The sequence below is a fragment of the Lissotriton vulgaris genome, chromosome 7 (genome assembly GCF_964263255.1).
Source record: "Lissotriton vulgaris chromosome 7, aLisVul1.2, whole genome shotgun sequence".
NCBI classification, from domain to species: domain Eukaryota; kingdom Metazoa; phylum Chordata; class Amphibia; order Caudata; family Salamandridae; genus Lissotriton; species Lissotriton vulgaris.
This window is the reverse complement of record NC_141695.1, coordinates 200,765,952-200,780,334: the sequence shown is the minus strand read 5'-3', so window position 1 is coordinate 200,780,334 and position 14,383 is coordinate 200,765,952. Positions and strand designations below refer to the sequence as shown.

At 44.4% G+C, this 14,383-nt stretch overlaps 1 pseudogene; it reads left to right on the top strand.

The window, feature by feature from the left end:
- Window positions 1-11,348: 11,348 nt before the first annotated feature.
- On the top strand, window positions 11,349-12,408 carry LOC147701191 (presenilin-associated rhomboid-like protein, mitochondrial pseudogene; annotated as a pseudogene).
- Window positions 12,409-14,383: the final 1,975 nt, after the last annotated feature.

Below are 14,383 nucleotides of genomic sequence, written 5' to 3'. Positions count from 1 at the left end.
AACAAACGAAAATCAGTGAATTTATTCATTTAAACGTTTTGTAAAATTCTAATTGAAGCAGTTTAGGTGCATCAGAGTGCTAGAAAAAACATACAAAATGAGTGAGGGTAAACCAGTGTTAGATTTATGAAACATGAGTGCCAGAGCCTGAAGCTCTGATCATCAGCCCACGACCGGTACAATTAAATGTAGGGCACCGAATACCAAGGCTGTGTGGTCTTCACTCTACCTCTTGCCTTTTTAATTCACTACCAGACTCTCCCTTGACCTTTATCCCACTGTAGCAGGTTCCTGATTTCACCCTTTGTTACGTTTTCCTTTCTTTCTCTTCCTCCTTCTTTCCGTTTGCCTGCTTTTCCCTCTCTGGTTCCCAGGAAATGTCTGATGCATATAAATGAGTGTGGGTCCACTAAAATAAGTGCCTGTGGCCCCGACCGGCAAACACTGGCTCACATTAAGCACTGCCTGGTACAGTGAGTAACCAAAACCACTGTTCTTCTTTCACGAAAATGTAAATGAGACTGGGAAACTAAGAGCTGGGGCAACAGAAAATGTGTGACCTGTTGCCACCCAGTCATAAATAAGGTTTTTACTGTGCCGCTGACATAAAGAGCGTATTCCTGAGAAAGAACAGAACATTCAAAAATCTGGAAAGACCAGTTAAAAGACCTGTAGGCGACCTATGCGGGTACACATAATTCACACAGATCTGTTGTGTTAAATGCTGTAATTATGAGTGTGTTTTGGGCGCAGAATGTACAGAGCTCACGTGAAACCTCACGAGAGCAAGAAGCACCAAAAACAAGTAAGATGTCAAAGCCAGTGCACAGGAATGTACAGTAGATGGGACATACCAGGACTTTCTAGTACTTGCTTACTAGTGAAAATAAAAGCATTTATATTAAACCCGTGTTTTGCTGTTTGGCTGCAACTCTACAACTAGGACTGTATGAATGTTCTCGAAAAACAAAACTGGTGTTATATGTCAGGCAAAAGTAACAGAACAGGTGTGGCTAAACGTAAAAACAAGAATGCACATTCGAACCACATGATCAGCGTGGGTTTGTTAACGATGCAAAATTAATGGACTCCATGGGTGCTCACAAATATGTTCCCAGAGGACAAAAAAGTGTGGTCTGGTGTGACCAAGGGTCGAACTGATGTCAGCAGCAGAGTGGCAGTGAATGGGGAGGAGGGTGTGCGGTGCTGTCAGTCTGGTGGGTGTAAGGTTGGCATAGGGGACACAAAGCATGTGCATCTAAAGTCTGGATTGCACATAGTAAAACAGAAAACATGGGAAGAATCCTGGCTTCCCCGCTTGACTAAATTGTGTGATTCTAGTCAAATATTGTATTTCACTTTGCCGCCTTTTTCGTCATTATCACATATAAGATTACCTCTAAACACATGACTCCAGGATATGCTCTTTTCAAAACAATCTCTTATGCACATAACAACTTCCTTCCCTCTTAGTTCACTATTTGCATTGTTGCTAGGCTGTGGGTAAGCATGAATGTTTCTCAATTCATGTTTTTAAACTATCACGTGGAAAAATACTTCTCAATGCACTGAAATAATCTAATGTACGAAAGTGAAAAGCTTCTGCATGATAATGAAAGTTACGTCTTACACTTTTAAAGTTTTTACACCTAAATTCACAAGAATTGAGGGGCATATCATCAAGAGGGGGCGATAATTATCGCTAAGCGCACTTAGCACTAGAATAATTATCGCCACCCAACTCTGAACATTATCGTGGAGATAGCGTGCTATCAGCAACGCTTATCTCCACAGCGATAACATTCAGAGCGCAAGCTGCCTAACTGTGTGATTATCGCTGGAAATCAAGCAATAATCGCACAACTTTAGGAGATAGCTTGCTGATAGGGCTACACGTACTTAGCCGTGATATCCACCTTCCATAGGATATCATGGCTAAGTCAGTTTCAAAGCAAGCGTAAGGAAAGAAGCGATAACAGAGGTTATCGCTACGTCTCCTGTCGCTATGCTGCTTTGCGTGATGCTTGATAATAGGAGAAATGTCGCATAGCGACATTTCTCCTGTTATCCTGGGGAGGTACGCCCACTTTGCATCTCATTAGAGATGTAAAGCTGGGCTTTGAGGGAAAGTGTGAAGAAGCATGCATTAATGCGTTAGCGTGTCCTTGCTAATAGGGTGTTAAAATTATCGCCACTTTTCGGCCAAAAACGGGCGCAAAAGCGGCAATCATTTTTTAACGCCGCCTTGTTGATATGCCCCGCAGTTCTTAAATACACATTTAGTAAGGACCCCCAGTATTGCAGTTAATGTTAGAACGCAGGCAGATAACAGAGCTAGGCTGTGGAGAGCCAGGAGGCCTCCCTCATGCTCGTCAGCATTCCTAAATGAATACATCATATGCAGATCATACACAGCTCCTAGTTCAGATCAACAGAAAAAGCCTCTCAGTACAACAACCCTGGGGGTCTTATCCAGACCAGCTCAGGGATGAGGTCTCAAACCAGATTGTGATTGGCCCTCTCTCCAAGCTGTTTCAGAGTAGATGTTTCACTGTCTATGAAGCAGAAAGTCAGGGAAGAAGTTTGCACTTTTTCCTGCAGTCCTTAATAGGGCAGATGTTTCATTTGATTTCTCCCTATCATTGCCTGGCAGGGGTTAAGCCTTAAATCATGTCAAGGACGGATTACGCCCTGTAAGTAAAGGTCTATAGCTAAGTCAATCCAACTATTTGGCAAAAAACAACCGTAAATCTAAGGAAGACCCTCTTAATTACCTCATAAAGTTATGACCTATATATAACATATATAAAGCAAATTTATTCAGAATCTTTATCATTTTATTTGGTGATAAAATTTTCAAAAAATATATATTTTCTATTCTTTTTATAAAACATTCATATCAGAAATACTTCATTTGGACAATCTGTATACAAATTTAAAAAGTAAGGGACAGTACAAGCAAAACATAGACAAAGATGGATGGAGGCAGGGCGGTAGTAAGGACTACGCACGTTTCGGCGTTATCGCCTTCATCAGGTCCCCATCTTATTGCACTGTTCAGGAAACTGACTATATTGGTCCAAATGTAAAAAAACTGATGAGCAAACGGCTGTCAGCAATTGAGTAAATATCGATGTCCCGAGATTAAACTTGATAGCTGGCTTTCTTCTAATAGTGTCTCGTGGAGAGGCAGAAATGAACTGCCCTGAATGACTGGTATTCTGCAGACTTCTGTTTTATCTTCAAATTATTTAAAATGGGACCGAGAAAGCGTTTTTTTATCATGCAGACGTTTGGCGCACACAGATCTATCTTATCGCATGCAGATTCAAAATACACAGGATACCTCTTCCAGAGAATACATAGAATGGCGCTTTGCAGCTTGTGACACAGGTTGATTTAAGACATCTTCTACCCGGGATCTCGATATTGAAGCCATTCTCAGCTTCTCAGGATACTTTAAACGCAGATCATATGCTAGTGGATGTTGCAGTGTTTGAAGCACCTTCACCTCAGCATTCCTCATTATTTTTAATGATACCGAGTGCAACTCGCTGTAACCCAGGCCTCGATCCCATTTTAAACAAAATTAAGTATTTCTGATATGAATGTTTTATAAAAATAATAGAAAATATATATTTTTTGAAAATGTTATCACCAAATAAAATGATAAAAATTCTGAATAAATTTGCCTTATATATGTTATATATAGGTCATAACTTTATGAGTTAATTAAGAGGGGCTTCCTTAGATTTACAGTTGTTTTTTGCCAAATAGTTGGATTGACTTAGCTATAGACCTTTACCTACAGTGCTTTCCTCCCTATGTATAGCAAATTCATTAGATATATAGGGGTCCCCTGTTTCCAAATCACAAAAATGACGGATTACACCAACAGCCTCTGTGCTGGAACGGCCCCTCTTCTTACTGACAAATTACAACTCCCAAATATGGGATCAGAGTTGCCACAGACTGTGGTATTCTATGGTTAGGTCATTTATTTATTTATTTATTTATTTGCTTGTAAAGCGCCTGAGTCAATTCCCGAAGGGACATCTCTGCGCTGTTGCCAGCAGTTTTAGGGCAGCTCACTACAGGGGTGAATGCGAGGGGGGGATAGGTATTATGGCCTGGTGAAAAGGTAAGTTTTCAATTTTTTTCTGAACAACATTAAATTGCTAATTTGTTTCAGTTCAGTGGGCAGGGAGTTCCAAAGTAAGGGTCCTTTGTAGGACAGGGCTCGGCCTCCCTGTCTAGCTCTTCTTATTTTTGGAACTTGTAGCAGCAGATGGTTACTAGAGCGGAGTGCGCGTCTAGGGCAGTAAGGTATAAATTTCTCTCGTAAGTATTTGGGGCTGGTACCATACAGGCATCTGTGTATGATGTTACAGATTTTAAAATTGATGCGCTGTTTCACAGGAAGCCAATGGAGTAGGTGCAGTAGGGGGCGGGAGGGCGTTCTGGGGGGGGCGTTGAGGGCCAGTCTTGCCGCCGTATTTTGGACAACCTGAAGTTGTCTATTTGTTCTTCATTCGCCGATAGATAAAGCCCGTTGCAGTAATCCATTCTGACTATGATTAAAGTTTGGATGAGGGTCTTTCTGTGGTTATCTGGCAGAAAAGGAAAGACACGTCTTAGGAGCCCCACCATGTGAATGCAGGCACCTGCTACCTGAGTGGTGTGTTCCTTGAGCAGGAGTGCTTGGTCCAACTTAACACCAAGGTTTTTTGCTATGGGCTTGGGGTTGGGGACCGGGCCTAATTCCAGAGGCCACCAATCTGGTGACCAGAGGAGTGTCGCCCCTCCAAACAGCATGACCTCTGTTTTGGTCACGTTGCATTGAAGAAAGTTTTTTGCCATCCAGTGTGCTATCGTTCTCATCCCACTGGCAAATGATGAAAGAATTGCCGGTGTGAGAGTTGTGAAGGGAAACAGAAGTTGGGTGTCGTCAGCGTACGACACCGGAGTGAATCCAAAGGATCTTATCATATTTGCTAAGGGGGCCACATAAATGTTAAAGAGCGTGGGGCTAAGGCATGAGCCCTGTGGCACACCCTTAGTAAGCACTCTAGATGGAGAGGAGTGAGAGCCTAGTCTGACTCCTTGGGTGCGATCGGAAAGAAAGCTTTTTAGCCATGAGAGAGCCGTGCCTCCTATTCCCACATCACTCAGTCTTTCTAGGAGGAGTTCATGTGATACCGTGTCGAAAGCAGCGGATAAATCTAACAGCACTAGAATCACGGATTCCCCCCTGTCCAGTGACATCCTGATGTTGTCGGTCACGGAAAGGAGGGCTGATTCAGTGCTGTGATTAGGCCTGAAACCAGATTGGGATGGGTCCAGGGCTTCCGCTGCTTCGATATATTTCGACAGGTGTGTATTAACATGCTTCTTTGTAAGTTTACTGAGGTAGGGTAGGAGGGAAATGGGTCTGAGGTTTGAGAGGTCCGACCAGGGTAGCGCGGCGTTTTTCCGAATTGGATTGACTACAGCCTGTTTCCATACTGTAGGTACCTGTCCTTTGCTCAGGGATTGATTTATGATGGCTTGTATGGGTGGACCTAGAATTGAGTTTAAAGGGGCCATCATTTTCGCTGGTAAGAGATCATTAGGAGAACCAGATTTTATGTGGTTAATTAAGGGGGAAAGGTCTGTATTAGACACTGAGGGAAAGGAAAGTAAGGATGGAGGTTTTTTTGGTTGCGGGGTCGTGGGGACATAATTTCCACAGTTGGTGCTGGTTGTTTTCAGGATTTTCTCGTAAATCGTGTTGATTTTGCTCTCGAAGAACAGGGAGATCTCGTTACACAGTGGTAGTGAGAAATCATCTGCGCTAATACAAGCTGTGGGTTTCACGAAGGATTCCAGTATTTTGTACAGTTCCTTCGAGGAATTGCCCGCCTCTGACAGTTGCTGTGCAAGACAGTTTTTCCGAGCTTTTCTAATATTTTTGTAGTATTTCGATTGGGCTTCTGAGTGGGCTTTTTTATCCTCTGCTAGGTGAGATTTTCTCCATTTCTTTTCCAGTCTTCTGCACCCTTGCTTCTCAGCTCTTAGTACCTCTGTGTACCATTTCTCCTTTTTATGGGTGGGGAATTGTTTATGGAGTTTTAGTGGAGCTAGTTTGTCTATTGCTTCCAATAAAGAGACATTAAATTTAGCGAGCATGTCATCTACGTTATCTGTGTCTGGGATTGAGGGTATTTTCAAGGTTTCCTGTAGTCCTTCAATAGTTATTTTATGCCATTGGCGTCGCCAAATTGGGGGAAGATTTTTGTTAGTTGTCTTTTTATGTGAAATGGGGAGATTGAATTCTAGCAAATAGTGGTCAGTCCAGCTCAGGTGAGGAGTGGTTTTGCAGGGCAAGGTGGGGCTGTTTGAGAACAGTAGGTCTAAAAGGTGTCCCCCTTCATGGGTGGGGTCGAAGTTATGAAGTTGGAGCCCTATTGTGGACATATCTGCAAGCAAAGCTTTGGTTTCTGTAAGTTCCAGATTATCTGCGTGGATATTGAAATCGCCTAGGAGAACAAAGTTTTCTTTGGCTCTGAGGTAAGGGGCTATTAATTCCATAAGAGAGAGGGAGAATCCTGTACATGATCCAGGTGGGCGGTATATGAGTGCACCTTTCATAGCTATTATGGTAGATAGATTTATGCGGAAGGTAACAATTTCCAGGGTAGGGCTACATTTTTCCTCAAGAATGGTTATTTTCAGATGTTCTTTATAAATAATAGCTAGTCCGCCTCCTATTTTAATGGGTCTGTCCATATGTAGAAACTTATAACCTGGGGGAATAGCTATTGCAATTGCGGGCGTAGTATGGGGCTTCAGCCAGGTTTCTGTGAGAAAACACAGATTTGGTTGATTGGTATGTAGTAGGTCCCAAATCTGGATCTGGTGTTTGGGCATTGATCGTACATTAAGCAGAATGCATTGTAAACTGCTTACATGTTTCCTTGCCTCAGATGTCTTGAGGTCTTGGCGGGGGAGGGTAGTTGATTGAAAACGACATTTTCTGCAAGAAAAAGGGCCTTCCGGGAGGGGCCAGTTCTCGGTAATGCAGGCTGGGGAGTGAGTGGGTTTCAGAGATAGCAAATCTCGGGCAGAATACCTGATGGTTTTATGGTGGTTATTATTGTTGGGCATAGCTTCTGGCACCTGGCACCGTTCTGGCGCGGACGGGCGCAGACGGGCAGGTCTTTGGCTTGTCTTCGGCGCCGTCAATGGCGCCCTGCTGCGCGCAGACGCTGCGCGCCAGTTCCGACGAGGGGCTAAATAGCCCTCAGAAGTGAGCAGCTAGAACGCTGACTGCTCGACTTCCTGTGTGTGTCTGGCTCTTGCCTGCCCCGCCCTCCGCACAACGGTATTGGCTACCGAGTCGGACCGGGGCGGGCAGGCTGGATTATCGAGCACAGACTGCTGCCTAATGCGCTGTAGCCCTTAGCAGAGTGCAGATGACAACACAGGTGAAATGCTCCAGGAAATAGTAGTCAATCCCTACTGCTATCCGCTGCAGGAACAAAGTGCAAAGTGCTGAGGAATTTAAAAGAGGTTTCTAAAATTATTATTAAAAAACTTGTGTCTTTTAAAAACGGAAAATACTGTTCAGCATATATTCAGCATTCAATTCAGCAGAGCATCCGCTCTAAACGCTAGCAGGCGCCAAGCGGGGTCAGGAGATGCTGCCACCGTCGTCCCTTACCGCAATGGTTGATGCCTCCTCGCCGGCTAAATATCCCTCAGAAGTGAGCAGCTAGAACGCTGACTGCTCGACTTCCTGTGTGTGTCTGGCTCTTGCCTGCCCCGCCCTCCGCACAACGGTATTGGCTACCGAGTCGGACCGGGGCGGGCAGGCTGGATTATCGAGCACAGACTGCTGCCTAATGCGCTGTAGCCCTTAGCAGAGTGCAGATGACAACACAGGTGAAATGCTCCAGGAAATAGTAGTCAATCCCTACTGCTATCCGCTGCAGGAACAAAGTGCAAAGTGCTGAGGAATTTAAAAGAGGTTTCTAAAATTATTATTAAAAAACTTGTGTCTTTTAAAAACGGAAAATACTGTTCAGCATATATTCAGCATTCAATTCAGCAGAGCATCCGCTCTAAACGCTAGCAGGCGCCAAGCGGGGTCAGGAGATGCTGCCACCGTCGTCCCTTACCGCAATGGTTGATGCCTCCTCGCCGCCTAAATAGCCCTCAGAAGTGAGCAGCTAGAACGCTGACTGCTCGACTTCCTGTGTGTGTCTGGCTCTTGCCTGCCCCGCCCTCCGCACAACGGTATTGGCTACCGAGTCGGACCGGGGCGGGCAGGCTGGATTATCGAGCACAGACTGCTGCCTAAAGCGCTGTAGCCCTTAGCAGAGTGCAGATGACAACACAGGTGAAATGCTCCAGGAAATAGTAGTCAATCCCTACTGCTATCCGCTGCAGGAACAAAGTGCAAAGTGCTGAGGAATTTAAAAGAGGTTTCTAAAATTATTATTAAAAAACTTGTGTCTTTTAAAAACGGAAAATACTGTTCAGCATATATTCAGCATTCAATTCAGCAGAGCATCCGCTCTAAACGCTAGCAGGCGCCAAGCGGGGTCAGGAGATGCTGCCACCGTCGTCCAGAATCTATGTGGTCATAGTGGAATGTCGGGGGTGGATTGAAGGAGAGTTACTGAGGGAAAGAGGTCGTTATTGCTGTTGTCTACTGTGGCTGTTAAGTTGTTCTTCTCCTTGAATAAATCTTACTTGAAACTACATTTCATCGTGGACCTATTTACTACATATTCTTTGGCGACGATTGGGATCTCAAGATATGAAGGACAACGCTCACGTTTTCTTTATTGAAGACTGCACCGGGTTTTCTTTTCAACAGAAGTTGTACTGAACTTTAGAGAAATTCTCCCTTGACTGTTCAGTAACGTACTCTTGATGCCGTTTACTTGATTTTTTTTTATCCTCGGAAAACATATTTCAACCTAGCGCTTATTTGTAACATGCTGATGGTTGAAATATTGTCATCCTAAACTATTGTTTCCGACTTTGCCATCTCTACGTAATTAAATTTTCAAAATCTTAATTTTTAAACTCTACTCACTGTCCTCTTACGGCCATAATCCACTGTTGCTTTGGATGCCGTTTGGTGAGTGCATCTTTCGAAAATACTGCGAGCGTAACTCCGAATTCCCTGCATGCGACATCTTCTACTGTCTTCACACGACGACGCTGACGTTTACTCGCCAAGCATTGTGGGAGCCAGATCGCAAAGCATTATCAGAGTCACCTTTCACCTAAGTGACGCTCTGACGTCATTTACGTGCCGCCATTTTGGATGTTTACATTTTGACTCGTATTTTCAACCGGAAACAAGTTTGGCATGTCATTTCATTGGCGGAAGATTAATTAGTTTATCTACTATATACCCCAAAGTATTTTCTTCATTATTTTACTTTATTGACTTTTTAAAGTAAAGAACATATCATTTTCTTTGTGAAATGTCAAATATTGCAGCTCCTCCTCATTTTTTACAAACAGCTGGCGATCCTAACATTGAGTGGGATTTATGGTTCCCAATGTTTGTAGCATATGTTGACGTACTTGAGAAAGATGGTTGTTCTGCTAAGAGAAAATTAGCCCTCTTAAGACATTGCTTGGGGGGTGCAGGCAGTGCTTAATTTGTAAAATATGAAGTGCAGGTGCTCAAATGTTTGTCAGAGGCCACACCTACTTTTCTCTGGCTCCTCCCACTTCCTCCACTGGCTCCACCCACTTACTATATTAGCTCCACCCACGCCTTCAACTGGCACTGCTAAAAGTCAGAGGTAATATATACCTGGTTGATTTGAATTTCAGCAAGGGAGCTTTCCTCATAGTAAGGCTTTGATAGGAGGTTCCCCTGCCCTGTGAACATTTTGAAAAAGATAAACTCAAAAGTGCATTTAAAGCACAATTTTGGAATAAATTAGGTAAAATCACTAATGGAAACGTCACGGCACCCAGGCCAGAAATCATAGAAACGTCACACAAAGTCACCCAACCAGGCCAGAAAGCATAGAGGCATCACACAAAGGCACTCAAGCAAGAAACCATGAAAATGTCAAAGAAAGGCACCCAAGCCAGTGGTGCTGGAACCCCCCTTTAACACTGCCCTTGGCTTCAAGTCTCCATAACCACTGTCTTATATTAATGTATTTTAATAGCGCCTCTCATACCAGTGTAAGGTGTCAGAGCACTTTGCATCATTCACACATTGCATAGATACAATCCTACGTGTGTAAATCAGTATATAGGGAATGTTACATCAGACAGGACTACAAGGTATAGGAGCCACATGTCATCCATGATTGTCATTGTAGGCAATACACTTTAAGAGTTCAAAGTCTGGAAAAGGGCAAATTTAGAATTTAAAACATAACAGCATTGTTAGCGGTTCTCTTCAATAAGAATTGATTTCTACCCACATTAGACCTTTTTGCACGATTAGGATAATGAAAGATTGCCCAACAAAACATTTAGCTCTAATATATAACTTGCTGTTTGCATGCAGCTCTTTGATGACAGACAGACTAGTTAATAGCTTGCTGTTCTATGATAGGATTTTAACTCGCAAACTGCAAATAACAAAAAGGAGCTCTCCGACAGAAGCAGTAACACACTGACCTATTTTACATTATATGCACTTTTTTGATCTGCATGGTAAACGTTCTTTGCAGCAGGTATATAACCCTGTACCATCTTTGAAGCAGTCACAGCTTCACCTAGACAAAGCTCCTGGCTCTCTCCAGGTAGACGATTAATCACCAGAGTTATCTTGACAATTTAATTTATGCCTGAATATTACTGGAGCCCAGGAACTCAGCAGCAGCTGCTTTTACAAAAAGGATATAGTGGCAAACTGACACCCCTACCCCCATAGTGTTATATGAAATATGCTCATTGCTTTGATCGACAGGTCATTGTTTACCTAGAGTCTCCAGTGTCACTCACATGAGATATTGACTCTCTTGTGTTGTATCATTCTGGAACTGTACAGTAAAAGAGCTCCCCTTACATGAAGTGCTGTTAGCACTCCGCAACCATTGTGTGTAACTATTTCAGCATGTAACAGCGGCCTCGGTGTTACACAATGTCGCTGGTCGGTACCTTCAAGCGAACATCATGCTGCTATTATCGGTCACACCAGCACCCCTATCGCTTTCAATTTTGGTTCTTGCACAACCAACTTGTTACAACAAAAAGTTAGTGAGTGTATCTAACTGACTCAAGGTGAGATACTGCACAGAAAATTGGGACGTGCTCCAGTCTGCAGTGCAACTGTGAAGGAGTCCTGTGAATTAAAGTCAATGTGAGAGGACTGTGGAATGGCCTGTGGGACTTTGGTACTGAGAAGCTGCAGAGCACGAGGCTGGATTCAGGACAGCCTGACACAGACACGGAACTACGGACACAGGTTTACATTATTCACACAGCAAAGACAAGGATTTCGGAAAGCACGCAAAAATGTTGAAGAGCAAAATCCTGAGAAGCCACCATTGCAGGAGACTGTCTTTCAGACCACCTCCAATTCAATAAAGTGTCTATTTAAACCTTTTGTTTTTACTGTTGGGTTTACAGGTTGTGCATTTGATTCTGCTTCTATTTGGCAGTATGAAGCACTGAAAATCAGAGTCCAATGCTAGTTTGATGAGGTACAGGCAGATTTGGCTGGATACCAGGATGCCAAAAAAGAATTGAATTTAATAAAAACAGGTGAAAAAGTGGTGGAACAGCCTGACTAAAGGGCAACAGATGGCGGCAGGAATCATAGCAGCAAATGTCTTAATATTCTGTCTCTGGAAAGTGCCGTCCATGCAGCGCCCAATGATTAAATACTTCACTTCTAACCCGGTCTCCAAAACTCTTTGCCTATCGATAATTCAGTCAACATTCAGTCATTTCTCTCTGTTTCACATGGCAGCAAATATGTATGTGTTGTGGAGTTTTTCTTCAAGTATAGTATCCATATTGTGAAGGGAGCAGTTCATGACAGTGTTTTGTCAGCGCAGGTGTTATCTCAAGTTTTGCCAGCTACCTTGCAAAAACGGCCACAGGACGATTTTGTCCATCACTTGGTGTGTCGGGGGCCATTACGACAGTCCTTGCAGCAGTATGCACCAAGGTGCCAGAAGCAAAACTAGCAAGAATTCTTCCTATGTTCACGTTCACAGCTGGAAGTGCGTTGAATGCTCTCCTCATCGCACTGGATACTGCAGGTTTATTTCTTGGTTGGAGGATATTTGATCATGCAGCTGCAAATCTCGTCTCGGTGGAGCTATTTTTGGAATATGGTACGTGACCTATGGACATGAGCTGATCTGGAAGAACAGAGAACCACTTGTGAAAATGTGGCATGAATGGAGAACTAAAACCCCAGGAAAATGAGACCTTTACCGTGGTCATTGTAATTTTCCACATTTTTCTTTTATTTTGAGGGGTTTTATCTGCTGTACAGAACAAATTGGACTTCCTGCTTTTATGTATGTGTAAAATAATGTAATAAACTATTGGACTCAAGTTTTCATCATTGCCAAACCCTTAAAACCGAATGTACTTTTTAAATATTTGACAGTGGTGGCTTTGGTGTGTGTTATCATTATGCAGTATTACTTGACTGCACTTACAAACTTATATCACACAGCAATCCGCATTGATCGTTCTTGTGCACTAGGCTAGCCTGGACCATGTTAATGTACTGTGCACAAATGACAAAATCAATCATCACCCGATCCGATCACCACTACTTTGATCGGCGGCTGGCTGGGCTGGCTGGCCACCGGGCCATGATGACTAGGACGGTGCCGGTGGTGGTGAGCGGGCCTCAGAGCTGCCTGAGCCAGTGCGGGTATATGCTGGGGTGTGGTGGCACCGTGGCAAGCAGTGAATGCGCACGCATTACAAGGTGAAAAAATATGCGCACGCTGCTTGCCACGCACAGCCACAGCCCCAACCACCACAGATTTCAGGAGCCTGCTCTGAACCGAAACTGAATCTTTAAGGGCAAGTACTGATCTATCTATCCAGGCACCCTGGGCCGGCCCACGCCGCAACAATAGCCTGCAGTCACTGTGCACACTACTAGCAACATGATCATCGTGATAATCATAATCAAATCAAACCAAAGCAATGATCAGAGTGACCCCGCATCAACATAATGATAAAAAAGTACAGTTTATTAAAACCAGCAGTAGGCCTCACCTGCGCAGCTCTTCTTATTTTGTAATACATCATGATTTTGCTGCCACCGGCATACGCCGCCTACTACCCCAGGCCATCATGATCAAACCAGACAGTCACTCACCACCAGTCACCAATCAACATCATTATGATAAAAAAAACAGTAATCCTGCCCTGCCTCACCGGTGCAGCTTATTTAAATCATGATTTAGCCGCCAGCGCCGGCCTACCCCAGGCCATCACGACGCGACCAGACACAATCAACATAATAATTAAAAATACAAAAACCGTAATGAGTAATCACTATCACGGCGCCCCCTGCGGCCTGCCAGGCCCTGCCCTGCCTCACCTGCGCAGCTGTATTTATAGGCCGCCAGCATACCCACTGCCCAAGCTATGCCTCGCTCGCCCTCACCTGTTGAGCAGAGCTATGTACTGTCTACTCTGCAGCAGTAGTCACTCTAAACAACGGTACTTGCCTCACTCAGGCTCAACGTCGTCCAAGGAGCAGGTCCCGGCCGACACCCACACCTCTACTTCTTTGAAAGGCTGCGTTGGAAACTCGGTGGTGAGGTGCGGTGCGGGTATGCTGGGGTGGGCATGCTGAGGCAAACTTAAACCAGCGAATGCGCGCGCACTCAAATCTGCGCACGCGTCGCTGCCTCTGCCGCGCACAGCCCCAACCCCCAGAGGAAGACCCAGCCCAGGCAAAGCCCTGCCCTGCCCAACAACAACTACTATACAGTGTCCCGCCCACTCCACTAGGCTAGCAACACTGATCTAAGGCCGGCCGCCGGATGTTTGAAGAAAGAGTGAGGAGGAGAAATTGAATCACTCACGTCACGTCACCATTTAAACAGTCACACACAGTAAGTGTTTAGGCAACAATAACGACGGGGTAACTAAAACTAAGTGACTGCAGCGCACAGCACGTACGGTACAGCAGCAGCACACGCTCTCTCTGCCAGTGCCAAACTCGAGTCACATAAATCAATTACTGACGGGACCGCAGGTGCACTTAATGCAGTGTGACTGTGTAGACCCGGCCCTGATAATTAGGTGCCGGTGCTAAGCACCGGCAAGCTCCGGCTCAAATTAAGCACTGGGTGCAGGCATCAAATAATTTGACAATCTTCCTCCCATTGATGATGCTGGAGATATTGATGTTTTTGAGAAAGCTACC